General features: G+C 38.5%; 1 long non-coding RNA gene across 1 annotated transcript in view; it reads right to left on the bottom strand.

The window, feature by feature from the left end:
• The window catches only part of LOC121141930, a 219774-nt gene extending 206220 nt beyond the window's left edge, over nt 1-13554 (bottom strand). Inside the window, exon 1 of the long non-coding RNA XR_005878900.1 lies at nt 13424-13554. This is a non-coding gene — a long non-coding RNA (uncharacterized LOC121141930). The remainder of the gene's footprint in view (nt 1-13423) is intronic.
• Nucleotides 13555-14661: the final 1107 nt, after the last annotated feature.

Here is a 14661-nt window from a genome sequence, read left to right as displayed (position 1 = left end):
ACTTCCACTAGACTATATGGGTTATCTGATAAATAATTTGTCCTACCTTGTATACCTGCATTGCCCAATACAGAAGACCCCATTGACATCCCATTATTTGAAATTGTATGATTCTTGTTGTTTAAAATACATTGCTGTGTTGTACCAGCCTCATTTTCACCACTTGTTTTACACACACACACACACACACACACACACACACACACACACACACACAGAATGTTTGTGATATTGGATAGAATATTTCCATCATTGCAAAAAGTTCCATATAACAATGTTGTTAAAGAAAAACTAATCATTAGAAATCAGCAAAATTAACTGAGACTGTTACATCAAACTAATAAAATTTCTAGCCATTGGAAACACTAAAATATCTTTACAGATAGGAACAGTGTGATGTAGAGTATCTTGACTTCAGCAAAATATCTAACAGTTTTTTGAAGTCCTTGTTGTTAAAATAAAGAAAAGTGGACAATCTGCATTATTAAGCTGCATAAATAATTGTCTGTATGGTATTGACTGGAAGGAAAACATAGTTTGGAAAGAATGATCTACAAACTAGTAAATTAACTCCAAAATCTTGTCATTACACCACTTACTCAACATTTTGTCACTGATATACCTGCTAAATAAAACAGTTACAAAGTTTCTAAATAATTAAGTATGAGATTATTTTTGTAACTCTCTGAAAGTCAGTTTGGTAAGATACATGAAAACCTTTTATAATACCTCTCTATGTCTCACAGTTCTATATTCTCTGTGAAAAAAATCATGGATGTTTGCAAGGACTTAATTATATGCATGCTACCTGTAGAAAAATAACTGGAGAAATGTGAATTTCATGAAATAGAAAACACTGAATAACTCTCATTTACATGGATCTCCATAGCACTACTAGAGGTGAACGCAATACTATTATTAAAGAGAGAGACAGAGTAAAATGAGTGAATTTTATAGAAAAAGACAATAAAATAAATCAAAAGCTACTAACCTTTATAATAAATACATAATAAATATTATTAGTGTGCATGTAAGTGTCTGTGTATGTATGTGTGTTCAGAGAAGACCAGGAAGAGGTACAGGAAAAGGTAAATATTTATCTTTTATAAAATGCTTAACTCTATGACATTGAGTGACCATCTGTCTTGTTAGCTTTGTCAACTTGAGACATCATTAAGTCATCTGAGATGAAAACTTCAGTCTAGACAACTGAGGAACTGTCTAGATCAGATTGGCCTATAGGCAAGCTGGGGCTGGGGGCAATGTTGATTATTAGCTGATGCAGGAGGTCCCAGCCCACTGTGGGTGGCACCATCCCTAGGCAGATGGTCTGTGTAGGAAAGTTAGCGAAGCATGAGCTCCTCCATGATTTCTGCCTTCCAATTCCAGTTTGTTCTGACTAGTTTTATGTCAACTTGACACAAACTCTCATCTGGGAGGAGAGAACTTCAATTGAGAAAATGCCTATGTAAGATCAGGCTGTAGACAGGCAAGCCAGTAGGGTAGTTTCTTAATTAGTGATTGATGGAGGAGGGTGGGTAGGGACACCCTGGGCAGGTGGTCCTGCGTTCTATTAGAAAGTTGAACAAGCCACGAGGAGTATTCAAGTAAGTACCCTTACTCCATGGCCTTGGCATTAGATTCTGACTCCAGGTTCCTGCCCTGTTTGAGTTCCTGCCCTCACTGCTTCCAGTGGTGAACCATAAGCAGAAATAAAACCTTTTCTGTCCAAGTTGCTTTCTGTCACAGTGTTTCATCACAGCAATAGGAACCCTAAGACACTACTTAAGTGCCTATCCTAACTTCCCTTAGTGATGCTTGTGACCTGGAAGCTTAAGACAAATAAGTCAAGTTCCCCACTAAGTTGTTTTTGGTCAGAGTGCTTTACCACAACAATCTAAAAGAAACTAGAATATCATATCATCTATTTGTCTTTCTGTCTTTCTTTCTTCCTCCTTTTTTTTAAATCTCATCTAGACTTTCCAGAAGCCCTGCCATAAATAGATGATTCTTTATTCTAAGAACAACATTTTGAACAAGTAGTAATGGGGAATAGATGTGATATAATAACAAATACTCAGAGGGAAGAGAATACACTCCAGAGATATAAAGTAGTGATCAATGATCTATTTTTTTCTTATTTAAAGAAATGTGTATGTGTGTGGCTGTTTCGCTTTTATTTATCTCTGTGTATCACTTGCCTGACTTGTGCCCACAGAAGCTAGAATGTTCATTAGATCTCCTGGAACTAGAATTGCAGACAGTTGTGAGCCATGTAGCTGCTAGGAATTGAACCTGGTTCCTCTGGAAGAGCAGCAAATGTTCTTTACCTCTGAACCACCTTTTCAGTCCCAATGGGAAATCATAAACTCAAAATATGAATATAGGATGCTTTATTCTGAGTTTTAAAAGTACTACAAGTGTTCCGAATGGATAAAATTTGGAGAAGACTAACCTAGGTTGGATAAATACGTGTAGTTTTAAATGAATCAACTGGAACAGTTTCCCAATAAGTGAATACAAGCTAAAATGACATCCTGAACAATGGAAAGCAAGTGGGAATTCCTAAGTCCTTTGAGGCTGATCCTATTTTATCTGTTCTTTGGTCATCTTCTTTGACAGTGGATCTTACTAAGAAGCAGACAACTGGAATATTGATTAGACCCTCTAAACAAAGGAAAATTGACCAAACGGTAACCTAAAATGTCAAGAAACCATACAAACAAAATGAAAAAGAAAAATCACATGATCATCTCACTAGATGCTGAAAAAGCCAACACCCCTTCATGATAAAGCTCTTGGAGAGATCAGGGATAACAAGAACATACCTAAACATAATAAAAGCTATATACAGCAAACCAACAGTCAACATCAAACTAAATGGAGAGTAAGTCAACGTGATTCCTCTAAAATCAGGAACAAGACAAGGCTGTCCACTCTCTCCATACGTCTTCAATATTGTACTTGAAGTTCTAGCTAGAGCAATAGGACAACAAAAGGAGATCAAAGGGATACAAATTGGAAAAGAAGAAGTCAATCTTTCACTATTTGCAAATGATATGATAGTTTATATAAGTGACCTGAAAAATTCGACACGGGGACTCCTACAGCTGTTAAACACCTTCAGCAAAGTCACATGATAAAAGATTACCTCAAAAAAATTAGTAGCCCTGCTATATACAGATGATAAAAGGACTGAGAAAGAAATCAGAGAAACATCACCCTTTACAATTGCTACAAACAACATAAAATACCTTGGGGAAATGCTAACCAAACAAGTGAAAGACCTGTATCACAAGAACTTTGAGTCTTTAAAGAAAGAAATTAAAGAAGACACCAGAAAATAGAAAGATCTCCCATGCTCTTGGATAGGTAGGATCAACATAGTAAAAATGTGAATCTTGCCAAAAGAAAACCTACAGATTCAATGCAATCACCATCAAAATCCCAGCACAATTCTTCACAGACCTTGAAAGAACAATACCCAACTTTATATGGAAAAACAAAATACCCAGGATAGCCAAAACAACCCTGTACAATAAAGGAACTTGCTATAGTCCTGAAAACAGCTTGGTAATGACACAAAAATAGACAGTTAGACTAATGAAATCAAATTGAAAACTCTGATATGGGTCTGCACACCTACAAACACCCGATTTTTGACAAACAAGCTAAAATTATACGATGGGAAAAAGAAAACAGCTTCAACAAATGGTGCTGGCATAACTGGAGGCTGGTGTATAGAAGACTGCAGATAAATCCATATCTATTACCATGCACAAAACTTACATTCAAATGGATCAAAGACCTCAACATAAATCCAGCCACACTGAACCTCTTAGAGAAAGTAAGAGGTACCTTCAAACGAATAGATACAGGAGAATGCTTCCTGAACATAACTCCAGTAGCACAGACACTGAGATCAACAATTAATAAATGGGACCTCCTGAAACTGAGAAGCTTCTGTAAGGCAAAGGACACAGTCAACAAGACAAAAAGGCAGCCCACAGAATGGGAAAAGATATTCACCAGCCCCACATCTGACAAAAGGTTGATCTCCAAAATCTACAAAGAACTCAAGAAACTAGTTACCAAAACACCAAATAGTTCAATTAAAAAGTGGGTACAGAAGTAAATAGAGAATTCTCAATAGAGGAATCTAAAATGGCTGAAAGACACATAAGAAAGTGCTCAGCATCCTTAGCCATCAGGAAATGCAAATCAAAACAACTCTGAAATACCATCTTGCCCCTGTCAGAATGTGGAGAGAGGGGAATACTCCTCCACTTCTGGTGGGAGTGCAAACTCATACAGCCACTTTGGAAATCAGTATGGTGTGGTTCCTTAGGAAAATAGGAATCAGTCTACCTCAAGATCCAGCAACTCCACTCTTAGGCATATACCCAAAATATGTACATTCATACAACAAAGACAACTGTTCACCTATGTTCACAGCAGAATTGTTTGTAATAGACAGAATCTGGAAGCAACCTAGATGTCTCTCAACTGAAGAATGGATAGAGAAAATGTGGTACATTAACACAATGGAGTACTAGTCAGCAGAAAAAAAAACAATGGAATCTTGAAATTCGCAGGCAAATGGAAGGCACTAGAAGAATCCTGAGTAAGGTAACCCAGTCAAAAAAGACGAATATGATATGTACTCACTCATATATGGATTTTAGACAGAGAGCTAAGGATTACCAGCCTACAATGCACACTGCCAGAGAAGCTAGGAAATAAGGAGGTCCTTAAGAGAGACACACATGGTCCCCCAGAGAAGGGGAAAGAACAGATCTCCTGAGCTAATTGGGAACATGAGGAGAGGGGAGAGGGAGTTAGAAGAAAAGAATGGGACAAGAGTAAGGGAGAGGACATGAGGGAACAGGAAGATTGAGTCAGGGGAAGAATAGAGGAGAGCAAGAAAAGAGATACCGTGATAAAGGGAGCCTTTATAGGTTGAAGAGGAATCTGGTGTGAGGGAAATGTCCAGAGATCTATAAGGATGACCCCAACTAATAATCTAAGCAGTAGTATAGAGGCTCCCTGAAATGCTCCTTCCCAGATAATGAGATTGATGACTACCTTATATGCCATCCAAGAGCCTTCATCCAGTGATTGATGGAAGCAGAAGCAGACACCCACAGCTAAACACTGAGCCGAACTCCTGGAATTCAATTGCAGAGAGGGAATAGTGATGAACAAAGGGGTCAAAACCAGGTTGCAGAGACCCACAGAAACAGTTGATCTGAATAAAGGGGAGCTCATGGACCCCAGACTTATAGCTGGGAAACTAGCACAGGTCTGTTTCAGACCCCCTAACGAGGATGTCAGTTTGGTGGTCTGGTTAATCTGTGTGGACTCTGGTAGTGAATCAGTATTTATCCCTAGTACATGAATGGACTTTGGGAGCTCACTCCACATAGAGGGATAGTCTCTCAGCCTAGACACATGGGGGAGGGTCTAGACCCTGCTCTAAATGATATGACAGACTTTGAAGATCCCCATGGAAGGCCTCACCCTCCCTGGGGAGCAGAAAGGGGATGGGTTAGGGGGCCAGTGTGGGGCAGGGGAGGAGGAGAGGGAGAAGGAACTGGGATTCACATGTAAAACAAGCTTGTTTCTAATTTAAATTTTAAAAAAGATGACATGGAACATCCCTGATGGATGGTTTTATACATTCAGAGACAGTCAACGTGGAAACCAGATCAGGTCACCAATGGAAACAAGTTGTAGCAGGTCATATTTCTCCTAAGCAAAAGGCAAACAGAGCAGTTGACAAACACATTGAACTCACAAAACCTGGTATTGAGTTGTTTATTTATGCCTTATCCACAGCTGTCAAACATTGAAGGTAGCCAAGATACCCTTCAGAGGGAATGGTTAAATAATTTATAGTACACAAGAACAATTGAATATCAATCAATAATAAAAGAAAATACACCAGCAAAGAAGAAAGGGAATGTTAGCTGCATACTGCTATGTGAGAGAAGCCAGACATAAAGATGTATACAAATCCAACCAAACATATGCCATTCTAGAAAAAGTAAAATTAATGAAAAGATTTTTGGCTGCTTGAAGTTTGAAAAGGGAAGTGGATAGATGGAGCTCCAAATAATCACTCGACAATGATATTTCTCTTTATGGACATTTCAGAGGTAGATTTTTATCATTACATATTTGCCATTAGTAAGTACAACATGACAAAGAAAACAATTTAAGTGTTATTCCTGCTTGATAATGATTGCTTGTAACAGGTGCCCACTTGGGTTGGTTTGATGACAGTCTGTAGAGGGTTATATATGTTTTGGAGGGTATATATGAGATATGAGAAATCTTTTTTATGTCTCCTGGAGTCTTAAATGGATCTTTAAAAAACAAAGTGAAGCTTAGATTGCCTCAGAGAACCCAAGATGTTAGAGATACCACAGCTTAACCCTGGGATACCACTGGGAAGAGTTGCTAACAGGGAGTGGAACCATCACAGGACAAGTGTGTTGCAGTCAACAAAGCTGAGAGAAGTTGGAGATCTGAAGAACATTTTGACATCAGACATGAAGATAAAAAGTTTGAAGTTTTCCCAGCTAGTTTTCAGTCTTGCTTTGGTCCAGCATTTCCTCGATATGGTCCTTTCCCTGTTTTGGAATGGTAATGTATATACTGTGCCATTATATGTTGGCAGTATGTGATCTGATTTTTTATTTTTATTTTACAGGGATTATAGTTAAGAAATTGCAGGAATCTCTGAAGAGACTTTGAACTTTATCTTTTAAATAAGCTTGAGATTATTATAGACTGTGGGAACTTTTGAAGTTGGACTGAATGCATTTTTGCACTGCAATATTACTTCAAGGAGTGGAAAGTGGTTGTTTGGAAGAAAATGGTCCCCAAAGGGAATGGCACTATTAGAAGGTGTGGCCTTGTTGGAGTAGGTGTGGTCTTGTTGGAGAAGTTTGTCACTGTGGAGTCAGGTTTCGAACTCTCATACATGCTCAAGCCACATCCACTGTCCCAGTTTACTTCCCACTTCCTGCAAGATGTAGAACTCTCAGCTACCTCTCCAGCACCTTGTCTGCCTGCACACCACCATGTCCCACCATGATGATAATGGACTAAAATTGTAAGTCACCAGTTTCCTTTATAAGAGTTGTCATGGTGTCTCTTCACAGTAATATAAAGCCTAACTAAGACATGTGGTTTCTAGCCTGGGACCTATTTCATAACTCCAAGGATGAGGAGGCTAATTTAAAGGGAGAGAGTGTCCCAGACAAAGGAACTGTCTCAAAAGATGCTCCACTTTCAGGAGGTTCTACTTAGTAACATCAACAGTTGTAAGCATACCTATTGATTACATCCTTTTACAGCATCCTAAAAGCAATTTTAAGTAAAAGACAATATAACACATCAGAAAACTAGATACCTGGACGAGAGAGATAGCTAGGAAGGTAAAGGCAATCCCCAGAACCCACATGATGGAAGGAGAGAACCAAATTCTGCAGGTTCCCTCTGACTTCTACGTATGTGCTAAGGTATGAGCACATGCATGTGAGTTCATACACACACACTGTCACTCACGCATATACATACAACCACACATACTCACTCATACACACAGAGAGAAATGGATGTAAAATAAAAATCATACTTCATACTTTCATGATTCTGTAGAAAGGTAGGCATTTGAAATCTAGAAAGAAGTTAGAGGCTAAGTGAAGGACACAGTGCTTCTAGTAGAGAAGGGATTGTTGATAAAATGTGATCAGTGTTTCCAGCCACTCCCTCTTTCATTGGGGGAATCCCCAAGATGCACACAGAATCACAAGCTCACCTTACCTCCAGCCAAACCCTGCAGCCGACTTTGTGCTGAGATCTCTACAACTCCAGTGTAGAAGGCAGGTTTTGCATATTACACACAGTAGCGGCAAGACCAGCCTAGTTCAACTAACAGCAAATACATAGCAGATTTGATATTTTCTGTGTTCTTGGTGTAGCTATTTCCCACTACCCAGCAATAAAAAAATGTCTTTTTCCTCCAAGATGCTTACATTCTACTGGAGAAATCAAGAATTAGGAGAAAAATGAAGAAACCACCACCAGCAGCCAGCAAAAACTTCCGATACAGACCAAAAGGTCTTTTCTATTTTAGAAATTCCACCACATTGGTCTCCATTTTTCAGGACTCAGAATATCCGTGCAACTGATGGAAGGCTTGAGCTGGGCTTATGAGATGAAAGGCTATTTTTGAAAAGTGCCCTTGAATTCATGTCTCCACTTAAGAATGTTCTTATAAAGCAAAGTGTGAGTTTCTGCACTTCCAGGGCTATCCATCTGCACCACCTTTGTTTCCATGAAGGGCAGTAAATTGCAAGAGTTTTATAGCCACACCTGCCAAGCCATATGGAAATCATGAACCTTAACCAGGCTCCTTAATCTAAGTTAGCTATATGTAAAGTGTAGAAAATACCTACCTCACCATTTAAAGATAAGGTGAGATAATTTAATGAATATCTCTACTTGAGTGTCTGACAGAGGGTAATTAATTTTAAAATACAACTATCATAATTTTTTAAAAAAATTTTCATACACTATATTTTGATAATTCCTCCCAGATTCTCCACTTCCCTATTCATCCAATCTTATGTTCTTTATTCTTTCTCTTTGAAAAAGTAATTATTAATTAATCTTTAAATTATTAATTAATCAATTTTGAAATGAATTAAAAAGATACAGAGAGAGAGAGAAGAAACTCCATCAAAACAAACAAGCAAAAGACCAATAAGACAAAAAAATGCCAAATTGGCAAAAATGCCATTGATCTTATTTTGGATCAGCCCACTGCTCCTGGGTACGGGGCCTAATCTGACATGTGGTTGATATGATATACCCAGTGAGAATTAATTGGAGAAAAATTTTCTCCTTTACCAGAGGGTATCCATTGCAGAAATCTTCTTGATAAGGGTAGTGCAATGTATCCATTCCCCTGTACTGTGCTGGGATCTACTGGCTTGAACCTGTGCAGATCTTGTGCATGTAGTCACAATCTCCATCAGTATTATGTTCAGAAACTTTTTCCAGTACCAATAAGTCAAGCTTATTCCCCACTATCTCTTCTATCAGACTCATAGTATATAGTCTTCTGTTGAGGTCCTTGATCCACTTGGAGTTGAGTTTTGTGCAGGGTGGTAAATATAGATCTATTTTGATTCTTCTACACACCGACATCCTGTTTGACCAGCACCATATGTTGAAGATGCTGATTAAAGATTGTTTTAATTATCTTGGCAATTTTGTTTCCATATAAAATTGAAGATTTTTTCCAATTTCTGTGAAGAATTGTTTTGGAATTTTGGTTGGGATTGACTGCTTTTGGTAGGTTGGCCATTTTCACTGTATTAATCTGTTCAATACATAAAAATGGGAGATCTTTCCATCTTCTTATGACTTCTTCAATTTGGTAGTTTGGCCATTTTCATTGTATTAATCTGTTCAATACATGAAAATGGGAGATCTTTCCATCTTCTTATGACTTCTTCAATGCCTTTAAAGTTTTATTATAAACTGCTATTATTATTGTTTCTATGACTTGCTATTTCTTCATAAACAACCTGTAACATTATTCACCTAGGTACGCCAATAGATGCAAATAGGTATCTGCTAGTCACAGAGATGTGAGAATACACTATGTAACTAACCTGAAAGGACTATTGGGACTCATGCATCTGAGTGTGTTCATATTATCATCCCAGAAGAGCTATACTAATTTAATGTCTGCTCGAGATTGCAAAACACCGTGTCTTCCAAAGTTGACTGAGAAGTCATCCCTAGAATTTTGAAAGCTTTCCCCTAAGAATGCTAAAATTGTATGCCTCCTTGAAGCAGGACAAGATTCCTGGCAGGCACAGCAGTATTAGCAAGAGTTCTCCAGATAGACAAGAAATAATGGGACATAGATGATGGAAAGAGAGAGAGAATATAAATTAATTTTTCAGGATAATTGGTTCACATTATGGATGCACAGTTGTCCTATCATAGGTCATCGGCATAATATAGAACCAGAGAACTCAATAGCATGGTTCCACCCAAGTCAGAAAACTGAGTGATGCAATTCTGTTTGAGGCTAAAGGACTGAGAGTCTCCAAGAGGCTGCTGGGTCAAGTCTCAGAGTCCAAAGGGAAAAAGTCTACAATCTGGATCTTCAGAGACAGGAGAAGAAAAATGACCCACTCTGATGGGAAAGAATGAGAATTTGCAGTTCTGTCTTTTCACCCAACCCCCAGAAGATTCAGTGAATTCCACCATGTTTCAAGAGGTTCTTCCCCGTTCAATCCACTGACCTATAGACCAGTCTTCTCCAGAGAAATCAACGAAACAATGTTCTGTCAGCCATATTACTATAGATCCCTCAGTAGTGACAAATAGTCCCTTTGAATTATCTATCACAGCTCAGTTCATTTAAAGGCATCCAAATCAGCTTCCCCAATCATCTGCCAATCAGCCAGAGTATGGAAAGACAGTCACCCATACTTCATAAGCCTCTGGTGTAAGCAAGATGTTCTTACTTATTATTTTGACTAACTACATATGTTGTTGTTGTTTTGTTGTTTATTTATTTAGTTTGTTTATTTGTTTGTTTTTGCTTAAACTAAACATAGGGAAGTAGAAAGTGAGCAAAGGGAAGACCCTGAATTCTAAAGTTTGTATGTGCAAACATCCACGACCTAAGATGCTTTTTTCCTCAGCTGTCTCTCTCTGCTTCCTAATACCAAGCAACACTTAAGTGGCTGCTAGAAACAGATGCCAGCAAGTCACCTTTCTAAACATGCCTCAGAAGGTGACAGGTAGAGAAAGGAATTAAACTAGGGGTGAAAGGGAGCAAGTGGATAAGACCCACTTGAAGGACAGCAGAGGCTGTTCACAGCAAAATGCTATTTCATTCACTGTGAACATCTTCCCAGGAAGCAGGAAAAATAAAAAGGTTTTTAGTGTTATAGAGATGAAGAGTGAGTGGTTAATCTTAGATCACTACAGTGAAATGTACAGATTGTCTGAGACACAGGGAAGTCATCACCCATGCCTCAATAGAACATACGGATGGGAATATAGTACAAAAAGCTAAGCTGCTTTCCAAAGATGCAAAGATTTGTGGATGAAGAATGTGCTGTTCTTCCCTTGAAACAAAGCCTTAAAGCACCCTGAGCCATGGGTATTTAAACTTCTATTTCCAGATTAAGGAAGATGAGCTAAAAAGGCTGATCACCAAAGCTTATCAAAAGACGGCCAGAAAAGCAATGAACTGTTGGCCTCCCAAATTCTAGCTTGAGTAGCTAGCTACACGTTAGAAAAGCAACCTGATTTTTCTGCAGTTTACAGCATCTATAGGAGTCCAGTCAGAAGGCAGCTTCAATTCATGGAGGCTGCAACAGCTCACAGGAGAGGTCTTGGATATCTATCTGACTTTCTAATTGTAGTTCACTTTTTTTTTAAATCTTGCTTTGTTTTGAGTGATTACTGACATGTGTGCTCCAATGATTGGGGACACTTAAGAAAATATGGAAAGAAGTTTTTCAGCCACAACAGAAAAAACAAAATGTTTGCAACCAATGCTGAATTCACTTCCCACATTAAGACTTGGGGGAGAGAGATTTCTACTGAAGTCCACTAATTCATACACACAACTTCCTGCCCCCCCAAAACATTATAAAGGCTTGAGAGAATATATGACCTCTAAAACAGGTCTTAATAAACAAGAACCAATATAAAGCTTCTTGAGAAGAAATCAGTAGGGCTGGAGAGAAGCTAAGCAGTTAAGAGCACTTGCTGTTCTAAAAGAGGACCCAGGTTCAATTCCTATCATATACATGACAACTCACAACTGTCAGTAACTCCAGTTCCAGAGGACGCAGCACCCTCTCACAGACATCCATGCAGGCAAAACAGCAATGCACATGAAGCAAAAATAAATAAAAGTTAAAAAAGATTTCTGGAGCAAAAAGTAAGTAGTAAAGACACACACACACACACACACACACACACACAAACTAATCTGTAGAAGGATTTGAAGGAGCTGGTAATAAGACACTAAGGAATCTAGGATGATCTATTGAGAGATTTTGACATGACTGATAATACCTAAGCTTGAAGAAAATGTCTAATTACTCTTTTGATATATTTTTATTAATTCTTGAGGGGGCAATACAATATATTTTATCATATTCACCCCTATTTCTCCTCTCCCTCCTCCTGGAAACACCACACCTCTTCACCCCTCCCAACTTCTGTTTGCACTGACAATATTCTTCTAGTTGTGGGGTCATTCACTAGAACATGGTTCATCCACTAGGGACTCTTAAAAAATTTGGCTCATCATCCCCTGAAACCATCAACTATCAATAGGCCCTTAGCTAGGGGTGGGAATCATGAGCAACTTATTAAGCAAAAAGCTAAACGTCAGAATGGAAAAATGTTTCACTTGGTAAACAAATGAGACACAATATAAAGATCCCTAAAGCACACATAAAAGTCAGTTGTAGTCACACATACTGGTACCTCAACCCTAGAGAAGCAGAGACAGGAGACTCCCTGGGGCTTGCTGGCCAGCTGGTCTAGGCAAACAAGTGAGTTACAGGTTCAAGAGAGACCCTGTCTCAAAAACAAGATAGACAATGATTGAGAAACAGAACATATCTAATGTCAACCTCTAGTTTAAACACACACACACACACAAACACACACACACACACACACCCTTGCCATAAGTAAAAAAAAACCTTAAAAAATGAATTAACATGAAGGTTCATCAGCAGAGTCAAACATCTTTGCCTATCTAAACATACCACATCTCTTAGGAATGTCTCAGCATATGTTAACAGGCCTCACTCTACAAAATTAACATATTAAAATTCAGTGACGCAGGAAGGTTACCACATAGCAATTTCCAACAGTAATCTGCTGAATTGGCAAGTCTGGGATATAATTTGACCAGTTTGAAAAGACATTTCTTTTAACCTGAAAATGATAATGTTGTTTAACTTTTATGGGAAAATGTTTGAAAGCATGAAGCTCCATTAATCTTATGGTTAGAAGTCGTGGTCACCAGACGCAGGAACAGGAAGGCATGGGGCTGTGAAGAGTGGCTCCTCTCCAGGTAGACAACATTTTAAAGTCAGCTTATTTCTATACACTTCCCACAGACACTGATTTTAAAATCCAAACCTTTCACTAAGTGGCTGAGAAGACGTTTACAATAAGCACTTTAGTAACTACACTGTGGTAGCTAGACTATCCTCTCAGCTTGAGTAATCAGCTTCTACCTCCTCCAGAAACTACACAGAGGAACAGGGTAGAACACAGAATCCACACTGTGACCCCCAAACAGAGGCTCTGCTGAGTTTCTCTGTTCCTAGCAGCAGTTCTGTTAGCTTACTGTTGAGGCCCAAATCAACTTTGATCCTTCCTGTTGTCCTCCATTCACTCTCATCTTCTCACACGTCAGTGAGCTCATCCTGATGTTGCTCTCCTGGATATCCCTCTTGTTCTAATCTCATGTTTTCTATCATAACCCTTCACCCACTTTGCTAATGCTTGGCTCCTGCTGTACTCTACACAGTGTACTGAATGGTCGCTATGGCAACATAGAAGCCCGGCTTTCTAAAGAGACAGGTGAATTGCCTCTCCACTATAACAAACATGTAGCTACTGGAGTAATTGTGAGCTGTTACGTCCTGCATTCTCAAAGTCATCTTGAAGGAACATGAATAGTGAATAGCTCTTGACCTGCAAGCTACTTTTGATCTTCTCCAGCTCGGAGGTTTGTGTGTCGCCAAAGCTCTTTGGGTAGTCTTATGAAATCCTAACAAGACGCCAACACCTAATGAGTAATTCCATATTGCCACAGACAAGGACAAGATGTCTCTCAGTGAAAGAAAGCAGTATGTTCAAAACATAGGAAACCAGTAGCAGGAATCATCCAGAGGCAAATGGGAAGCTAGACACAGAACATCTGCCAAGCACCAAAAGAGTTCCTTGAGTCTTGATTAAATTTAGCTAACGACTGTTCTCTAAATAAAGACACCAGTGTCTACATCATGTCTACTTTTCAAACCTCCATAATAAGGGCTTTCTGTCCTCATTAACTGTCCAGAGATCACTTAGGGCAAGAATTCCCTAAGTCTGTTTTACTTTTAGAGGACTGTATGCCTCTGACCTGTTTCTTCATAATTTTCTCTCTAGCCCTTTGGATATAGTTGGGTCATTATTTCCATAGATAAGATAAAGACAGTCAAAATGCGTGAGGAAATGGCCTACTTTACTAATTATAAAAAGCAATGCAAATGGAAATAATAAAACACAGCTTATCCAAAAAAGTAAGTAATGAAAGCAATATTGTTCAAATACAAGAGATAGAACCATTTTGCTGTGTTATTTGAAATACAAACTGTTAGAATTCTTTGATGCAACTGCATGCAACAAGAATCTTGTCCATGCCATTAATCTGCAATTTTACTTCTATGATCGTTTCTTAAATGAAATAAGAATAAACAAAAAGAACAATTAAATCTGTAACTATAGCAAAATCATCAGTATAGTGTGTAGCCAATATAACAGTTGTACAAAATATACAAAAGCACAGAAAATAATTAGTAAAAGTTTGACACTTAAAAT

The sequence above is a fragment of the Mesocricetus auratus genome, unplaced genomic scaffold (genome assembly GCF_017639785.1).
Source record: "Mesocricetus auratus isolate SY011 unplaced genomic scaffold, BCM_Maur_2.0 Super-Scaffold_100008, whole genome shotgun sequence".
Taxonomy (NCBI): domain Eukaryota; kingdom Metazoa; phylum Chordata; class Mammalia; order Rodentia; family Cricetidae; genus Mesocricetus; species Mesocricetus auratus.
The sequence above is the reverse complement of the archived record's forward strand: the minus strand, read 5'-3'. Positions and strand labels throughout refer to the sequence as shown.